The sequence below is a fragment of the Phocoena phocoena genome, chromosome 21, assembly GCF_963924675.1.
Source record: "Phocoena phocoena chromosome 21, mPhoPho1.1, whole genome shotgun sequence".
In the NCBI taxonomy this organism is placed as follows: Eukaryota; Metazoa; Chordata; class Mammalia; order Artiodactyla; family Phocoenidae; genus Phocoena; species Phocoena phocoena.
Genome location: NC_089239.1, coordinates 21,321,959 through 21,330,916, shown reverse-complemented (window position 1 = coordinate 21,330,916; position 8,958 = coordinate 21,321,959). Strand labels below are relative to the sequence as shown.

Genomic DNA, 8,958 nt, shown 5'->3' with positions numbered 1-8,958 from the left:
TTTCCTCCTCTCCACTCATTTCTCTTTTAGTCTTAATTCTGTTCCATAGTCAAACTCTGTCTCTTCTTTGGTGAGGTGTGACTGTGAGGATGGGGTAAGTTCCCTCTGTAGGCAAATATCCATAGCATTTATTTTGTGACCCTTGATAGGTTCTCTGGATAATTAACTGGCAACGCACAGAAGTAGAAGGGAATTCTCCATAGTGTAGTGGTTCTCAAAATAGCATTGGGAGATCTGTTAGGGACCTGGGGATTCTCTGTACGAGTCTTTTTTTTTTTTTTTTAAACATCTTTATTGGGGCATAATTGCTTTACAATGGTGTGCCAGTTTCTGCCCCACAACAAAGCGAATCAGCTATACATATACATATGTTCCCATATGTCTTCCCTCTTGCGTCTCCCTCCCTCCCACTCTCCCCATCCCATCCCTCCAGGCTGTCACAAAGAAAAATATGGAACGCTTCACGAATTTGCGTGTCATCCTTGCGCAGGGGCCATGCTAATCTTCTCTGTATCGTTCCAATTTTAGTATATGTGCTGCCGAAGCGAGCACTGTACGAGTCTTTTTTATTTTGTGTTTTATTATTTTGATAAAATGTTTTGAAAATTAATATGAGCATTTTCTGAATCATCTGGATGACCATCTTATGATTGTGTATTGCTATGAAATTTCAGTACCCACCATAGTCATTGTTGTATATTATCACTGTAGTTCTAAATGATCACCTAAAATATCAACATTAATTTATGTTATATTCCTCCAACTGGGATCAGCAGAACCCTTGAGGTTATCTTGGGACTCTGCAAATTCTTAAGTTTGAGAAACAAAAAGACAGAAGACTGAAGGGAACCAGAGTCCACATAAAATAAACATTAAAACGAATACGTACTTTTCAATGGAAGGTAGAAATTAGGTACAAAGAACTCTGGGTGAAATTTATGATGAGCATTAATCTTCATCAACAAATACATAATGAGGTCTAATTATGTATTAGAATTTGTTAAGTTTCGTCCATACAGAGACAAATAAAACTTGGCCGTTGCCCTCAAAGGTTTGACAACAGAAAGTAAGACAGTCACCAAATAGGACATTGACTATAAGCAATGGAATAAAGGCATTTTAAAAGTGCAATGGAAAGTAACACAAACTTCTGCTTTAAAAAAAGTTGGAAGACGCTTCAGAGTGAAGATACCATTTGAGTTGGGCCTTGAAGGCTATATGGACATATATGAGACATAGAAGGATGGGAGTGGAAATAAGGAAGAAGAGGATGTTCTAGCAAAGAAAATATCAAAGAAACACAGAGAAGAAGACTTGCGTCTTTAGGAACTAACAGGCTTTAGCATGGCCTGAGTTTCAGTTCAGTGAAGAACAGGACAAGGACTACAGTTGAAAATGTACCTTGAAACCGGATTTTGAAAGATCTCCTATTCCCTGTTCAGCAGCTCCATCTTTATCTTATTGGCAATAGTAAGCAGACAGAAGTTTTAAAGCAGGCTGGGACATGATACATATTTTTCCAGGAAATATTGATACTAGTCCATAGCGTGGAAGATGAATTAAAAGGGAGGAGAAACTAGTTAGTTAGAAGGTTATGACAGGGCTTCCCTGGTGGCGCAGTGGTTGAGAATCCGCCTGCCAATGCAGGGCACATGGGTTCAAACCCTGGTCCGCGAAGATCCAACATTCTGCGGAGCAGCTAAGCCCGTGCGCCACAACTACTGAGCCTGCTCTCTAGAGACTGCGAGCCACAACTACTGAGTCCGTGTGTCACAACTACTGAAGCCTGTGTGCCTAGAGCCCGTGCCCAGCAACAAGAGAAGCCACCACAATGAAGTAGACCCCGCTCGCCGCAACTAGAGAAAGCCCATGTGCAGCAACGAAGACCCAACACAGCCAAAAATAAACAAATAAAATAAATTTATTAAAAAAGAAGGTTATGACAATAATCTAAGCAGTGGCAAAACCAATGAAAATCTGTGATTCAGATCTTACGACAGAATTGGAAGAGATAGAAACAAAACACTAATTGTATGGGGAAGAAAAATGAAGCAAGATTCTGTAGGTTCTAGAGCAGAGCCTGAATAGATTTGAAGGGAACTGACAATGAGAGGAGATTCAACAAAGAAAAAAATTTTTGAGCTGCTGGTAGGCTGTGATGGGGAGGAAATGATGAAGGTTACTTTGGAAATGTAGAGTCTGACTTGCTTTGATTAATTGTGAAAGAACCTGCCTTTCTCTCCAGCTATGGTCCTTTCCTCGTATCTCATTCACTTTTCAACTCATTCCATTTCAATTCAAGCCCCCAAATCCCCAATTAATCTGCTTTCTCAAAGACCAGCAAAATATTCCAATCACTAAAACCAGTGTTCTCTTTTCAGGCCTCAACCCACTTGCTCTTTTACAAAAATTGAAGATAAGTATTGATCTATAGCTAAGGCAGCCAGAAAATTTATTGTCTAAACAGGGACACTTCTGATTGTGCAAGAGGCACTATTAGTAATTATGTTGGGATAGTCCCGGAGAAACCAGAATGTTTGGTCTCCAGACAGTCAGAAATGTGCCAGGTCTGGAAATTGTCCCAGAACCGGCAAGTATATCGTGAGAAACAGTAAGCCCATCCAAAGTTTATCTTGAATAATAGTGGAATACGGAGCCTGATATTTCAAGGACAGCAAAATCTTTCCAGTCTCCATCAGCACTGGGCATGCTGTGGGGTTGGCTGGGGGCTTTCCTGGGAACGTCAGAGGAGCAAATGGAGGTGGGGGCAGGGAGGGCAGCATGACAGTTTCCAGGCATCCAGGCTAAAGCTAGTTAGTGGATGAAACTTAAAATACCAAAGACAGCCTAACTTCCAATTTTGCCCAAAGTTACCCTAAGAAAGAAAAATTGGTCATATGAAGACAAATAATGGCTCCTGCATTCATAAACTGCTGAAGTGACACATAAATGTTGGAGTTCTAAAGGGGCAGGAAGATATTCTAGACTCAAATGACTCCCCTTTTTTAAAAAGAACTATGGGGACTTCCCTGGCGGTCCAGTGGTTAAGACTTTGCCTTCCAATGAAGGGGGTGCAGGTTCAATCCCTGGTTGGGGAGTTAAGATCCCACATGCCTCACAGCCAAAAAACCAAAAAACATAAACCAGAAGCAATATTGTAACAAATTCAATAAAGACTTTAAAAAAATGGTCCACATCAAAAAAAGACCTTAAAAAAATAAATTAAATAAGAACTATGTAACAAATGAGGAGAAAACAAACAACAGGTAATGTTAAACATCTCTTGATTTTTGAGATCAAATGGCAGGTTTAGCACTAAGCTAGAATTGCTCATGAATATTTCTATTTCTTAATTTCACAATGTCTCCCTGAGAAAAAGATACATATCTGCCTTATAACTTTATTTTTTAAATCAAAATGTTGTAATTTTTAGCTTTTAAAAGCTGTGTGTATAGAACCTAAGGATTAACAACAACCATTCCTGGATTTGTACTACAAATTTTTATTTTTCTGAAGTTTGACCATCAGGAAGATGTTTGTTATGCCTTTCCAACTTGCAGTTTGAAAAGATCAGACTTCTGCAGAGAATATTGATGTTTTAAAGTATTTCTAAAGTTATAGACCATCTGAAGAGAGTTTCTTACTGGGCCTAAGAGCCACTCCACTATCATTAAAAAAAAAAAAAAAAGCAGTGCAAGCTTTAGACTTTGAAAAAGTGCATTTTGCCAAAATACTGATAATACTGACATATTTTGGTTTTGTGCCTTTGATTTGTGATAGAAAATGGTTTTTTTAAACAATAGTGGTTTATATGTAATTGTTTTCTACAACTAAAGAGCCCAAAATTATATTTTCTATTTTAGCAACTGATAGAATGTTAAAGCCAAAGTCCTTCTTTGAAATAAACTGCTTAGTCACACCATACACCCCTACCTGCAATTTACAATCCTATATGGCTATCATTTAACCTTTAAAAAGTGCCATTAATATTTTCTGAGCTACAAAGAAGTTGGCTACTCTTTCTGCTCAATGGAGGAAATAAGAAAAATAGACATATTAAGTGAGGACCAAAGTGAGAGGATAGATGAAAGGACCTGAATATAACATTTACAACTGGTTCTATCTGATTGAATTTTACAACGGCCAGAGAGGGAAAAATGCAAAGCCCCATTAAGAAACAAGTTTAAATATGTGTTATGAATCTCCTAGGCTGGCTGTTTCATAATCTTAATTATTGAAGTATAGCATATAAAAAGCCTAAGTCTTTAATTAGAGTAAGTGGTATGGTAGCTTGGGCACCAGGAAAAAAAAAAAATCTGCTGATTGTGATTAAAAACAACAAAAGAAATAGATAAAGGACTGTGGTTTACGGACATGCTTGAACTGTTAGATTTATTTGTTTGTTTGTTTGTTTGTTTATTTATTAAATGTTCCAGCTTTGTTCCAGAATGAAAGGAAGCAGATAACCAATGCAAAAAGCAAGTAAGGACCAGCAAAAGCTGGTCCTTTTGCTGAAATGGGGAAGAGAATATACCAGGGCTAACTGACAGTGTCAGTTGGGCAAACCAAAATCATCTTTTGGATAAGCCTAAGAAATCCATTAAATATTATTAAATTGCTGTGAAATCTCACCTATTTGAAGCAGGCAAGATTTGTGATTTGGTTATTTGAAGTAGCCAAGAAGTTTTATGACAGACCAGGTCTCTGGAATTGCTGATGCCTGAAGAGTGAGAAAAAATGAACTGTTTTTCTTTAATGATTAAGGAAAGCCAGGGTTGGATTAAACAGTAATAGAAATAATTTCACATCCACTGCCAAAGATATAATGAACTTAAATCTAGATATTTGTTTAACCATATTCTATGTTCTATCTGTTTTTTGGCAAATAATTTAATAGAGTTAGCATTTTATATTTACTACTTTAGTTAATAATGGTATTTCAAAGAAAAAGGTTAACTGAATGCAATGCAAGATAAAAGTTCTCAGATCTACCTATTTCTCCCTGGGGAAATCTAGCTGGTAGATCCATACAGTCAGAACCCAAGGTGCAGATTTGTTGAATAAATTGTAGCCATAGAGTCAGGAAGGAATAAATGAGCCTCCACCAATCTGTTTCTGCAAATCCAAATCTAAAATTGATGGGAACAATCAAAGCGATACAGAAAACTTGCTTTAAGAAGTAAAACTCAATTTCCTCTATATCACTAAATTTTTCGATGGTTTTCTGAGAATTCTGAATTGGTTTTCTGTAGAAATAAAATTTTGAAGATTGGCTGTTGTCAACAAATATCTTTTGTGCATCTACCATGTGCAAGTAAAACCAATTTTCTTTTAGCTACATCCCCATATTAGGATTCCACTGGCACTTTTCCTCTTTGTCTCCTTTTACCACCATGGATCTCCAGCCTTGAGATCTCAGTCCTCTTCAGAATTCCCCACACTTATATGTACAAATGTTTCAAATAAGTTCTTAAGTCATTTTTTCGTTTCTTCCAATGACTGAAGCTGTTTCTGTGCAAGAAGAGACAAAGCATCTCATGATTTCAGTTGGCATCTGAAACTAGTGATGGGTCTGACATCAGTGCCAAGGGTGGGGTCAACTTACACTCTCAAGGTACCGACTCAGGTGATGGTGCTTTCCAGGTGACTGGCGTGCCTCAGTCACTCAAGAACCAGGGTTCTGAATGTGCCGCATGAAACTGTGCTACATCCTCTGGAGCCCTCAATTCATGGAAAACACTTGGTACTCCACGACAGAAACATCTTATACCCTCTACACCTCAAAGATATGTTTGTGTGCACCATCATTTTGTTCACTTTGTTTTATTTTTTGTTTTTCCTCTATATGTTTCATGTACACTAAGTCAGAGGACAATCGGAGAGCTAGAGCCTCAGAACTACCCTGTCTCTTTCCGAACTATGATGTCATTTTGACATCAGAACCATGATGTCACATAGTCTTGTTTGCCATAACTTCACTTCCCTTAGGATGCATTAATTCACAGACCTGCATTCATACTTGTGTGCAGGGGGGCCTTGAGACCAGTGTGATGTTGGATCATGATTCCTCACAAGATAGAGCAGTGTTTTATGTGCAGGGGAAGAAACACACGTACCAGGTGTGAACCATGCCCTCTGAGAATGTTCAGTCTACTGAACATAAGACATAGCAAATAATTTTAGCACAGATTGAAAGTAGTGTTGCCACACAAGTAGCCATGCGAAGAACTGACACAAATACAGACCAGCAAACACTATTTTCATGCGCACTGGGTGTGGACATGGTGATCAATTTCAGGTGTACACAAGGAAGAAAGGCTTAGTCTGATCTAAGGTGCAGGGTTCCAAGCAGGTGGTTTTGGGGGAGAACTTCTACTCTATTCCTACTCTCCTCACTTTCTTTCTCTTCCCCACTGGGGTCAGAGAACAGGATTTTTACTGGGCTCCATTTCACTAATAGGAGTGGGGACTTCCCCTCAAGAAAACCTCACAGCTCTCCCACACTCTTTTTCTTTCAATCTCTGAGCTTTCGTGCCATGGGCTGACTCTAATTTCCTGTCTTTGGATGTGTAAGAGAGCTTGGGTCTCTGTCCACTGCATGAGTGGGGGACCAATTCTTTTTCCAATGACATTGTCCTTTCTTGCATTCACCTGAGCTGGAACCCTCCAGTGGAGTCAACTCAGCCAAGCTGCCCAAGCCCCTTGTGCCCACTTGCCACCTTGGACGAAGCGGGAGTCTGGTTGACATACTCCACGTTCACCTAGGCTGGAAAAGCTGCTTTCTATCCATGGGATATAGGGAATAGGAAGCTTTGCTTATGTAAACACATGAAAAATAAAAATAAGAACTCTATAAGTGAATTTTGGGCCCTGCATTTCAAGACAAAGGGCTTCTTAATTTGACCCTTTTAAGTTCAGTTGCTTGTTAATCTCACTGTGAGAGGAATGCATAAAATCAGAAATTCATAAATAAGATGTTTGGAGGACATCGTTACTCAAAATATATATTTTTTTAGAAAAAATGTAGCTTTTTTAAAAAAGTAATTCCATACAGGAACTATAACTAAACTGAAAAGACCTTAGACTTTTAGCAGCCTATAAGAAATAGCTTTTATATTAGTTGAGTATCAATAAACTCAAAGCAGATGAATTAAGTTCCTTAAAATTATAAAAGCTGATTCTCTCTTCTTATAACTCAGTGAATTTTACAAAGAACAAGTGTCTCACGTAAGGAGTGCTTTGTAAAATGTGTCTCAGTTTTGTAAACTGCTCCTTGGCCTCCAGAATTGGAGAAGAGTTTTAGATTTTTACAAATGCTCACCCTGTTTAAAATCCAGGTTTACTAAGTTCTGCTTCAGACATAAATTAATTTTAATATTTTAAAAAATCATGCCTATTGGGCTAGGAAAATAATGTCTTTCCCACCAGGAACTATGTCCAGACTTTAAGGACTCAATATCATCAAAATGTCAATTCTCCCCAAATTTATCTACAGATTCAGTACAATGCCAATTAAAAAAAAATTTTTTTTCATATAATTTGACAAATTGATTCTGAAATTTACACAGTAAAACGCCAAGGAAGATGGGGGCTTATTACCAGATATGTGGAACCTTACTGTAAAGCAAAGGTAATTAAGACGGCATGAGATTTGTCTGGAGACAGACAAATAGACCAAGGAAGCAGAATGGAAACTATAGAAATAAGCTCTCACATATAGAAATCTGATCATTAATGAATCATTAATGAAATGGTACTTGGAGTTCAATGGTAAACTGTTTATAAACGGTGTTAGCACATTTAGTTATAGATACAAAATCAAAAAAATTGTATTTCTACTACACATCCTTTACATGTGTAACTTTAAGGTAGACTGAAGAATTACATATTTCAGGCAAAACCACAAGCTTTTAAAAGACAATATAAGGAATATCTTAATTACCTCAGAAAAGGACATTAAAAAAAGACATAAAAGAACTAACCATAAAATAAAGATTGATAATTCTACTACATTGAAATAAAGAACTTCTGATCATGAAAACAAATCATTAAAAAGTGAATGGACAATACTCAAATAGGAAGAATGTGTTTGCAAAACACAAAACCAACAAAGGTTTGGTATGAAGAGCATATAAAGGATTCTTACAAATGAATTTTTAAAAATGACAAAAAATGTAGCAATTGGCAAAATATAAGAATAGGAGTTTCTCAGTAAAGGAAGCACAATGAATGCATAACATATGAAAACATGCTCAAACTCATTCGCAGTCAGAGAAAAGCAAGTTAAAGCTACAATAAGACAGCATTTCCCATCCTCCTGCGGGGCGTACATCACTATATAGTAGAGCACGTATCTGATTTAGTTTTTTGTGCCTTAGCTTTTCCATTCTGAAGATGAGGATAATTCTTTTCACCCATGTTTTCCACAGTCTGCTCTGTTATTCTACCTTCTTTTAAATTCTAATACCCTACCTTTTCCATTACCTCCTTTCTTTTCACCCTTATATCAGTTTCTAATGAATTTAACAGGAACCAGGCATTTCTGTTCAAGTCGTACAAACTTGTGAAAACATAAAAGGCATGGAAATGGAAATGGAAATTTCAGGCCACCAGATGTCTTTATGCATAAACATAAATAATACTGCCATAAAGTTGACCCTAGCCTACCTTTTAAGTAGGAAAACACTCTCCTTTAATCCAACCCGGGTAATTATGGATGATTCATTTGCAACTAATTTGCTGAAAACCCAATTCAGAAAATGCTAACAATACATATATCAAGACTTAAGTTAACAGATGACATTCAACAGAAATCTGTTCATTCTGATACTGTTCTTCTAAGGAAGTCTTTAGACTGTGTTTCCTAATCAGTATAATGAGCTTTCTGGAATTTATGAAAACTAAGCCTCCTTTCAGCTCTAAAGTTTCAGCTCTGTGTTTTCACTATTAAGGATTGTT

At 37.3% G+C, this 8,958-nt stretch overlaps 1 non-coding gene across 1 annotated transcript; it reads right to left on the bottom strand.

Moving 5' to 3' along the window:
* Positions 1-445: 445 nt before the first annotated feature.
* LOC136141934 (U6 spliceosomal RNA) lies at positions 446-552 on the bottom strand. Its single transcript, XR_010657794.1, has one exon. It is a non-coding gene; the product is annotated as a U6 spliceosomal RNA (small nuclear RNA).
* Between the last annotated feature and the right edge of the window lie 8,406 nt (positions 553-8,958).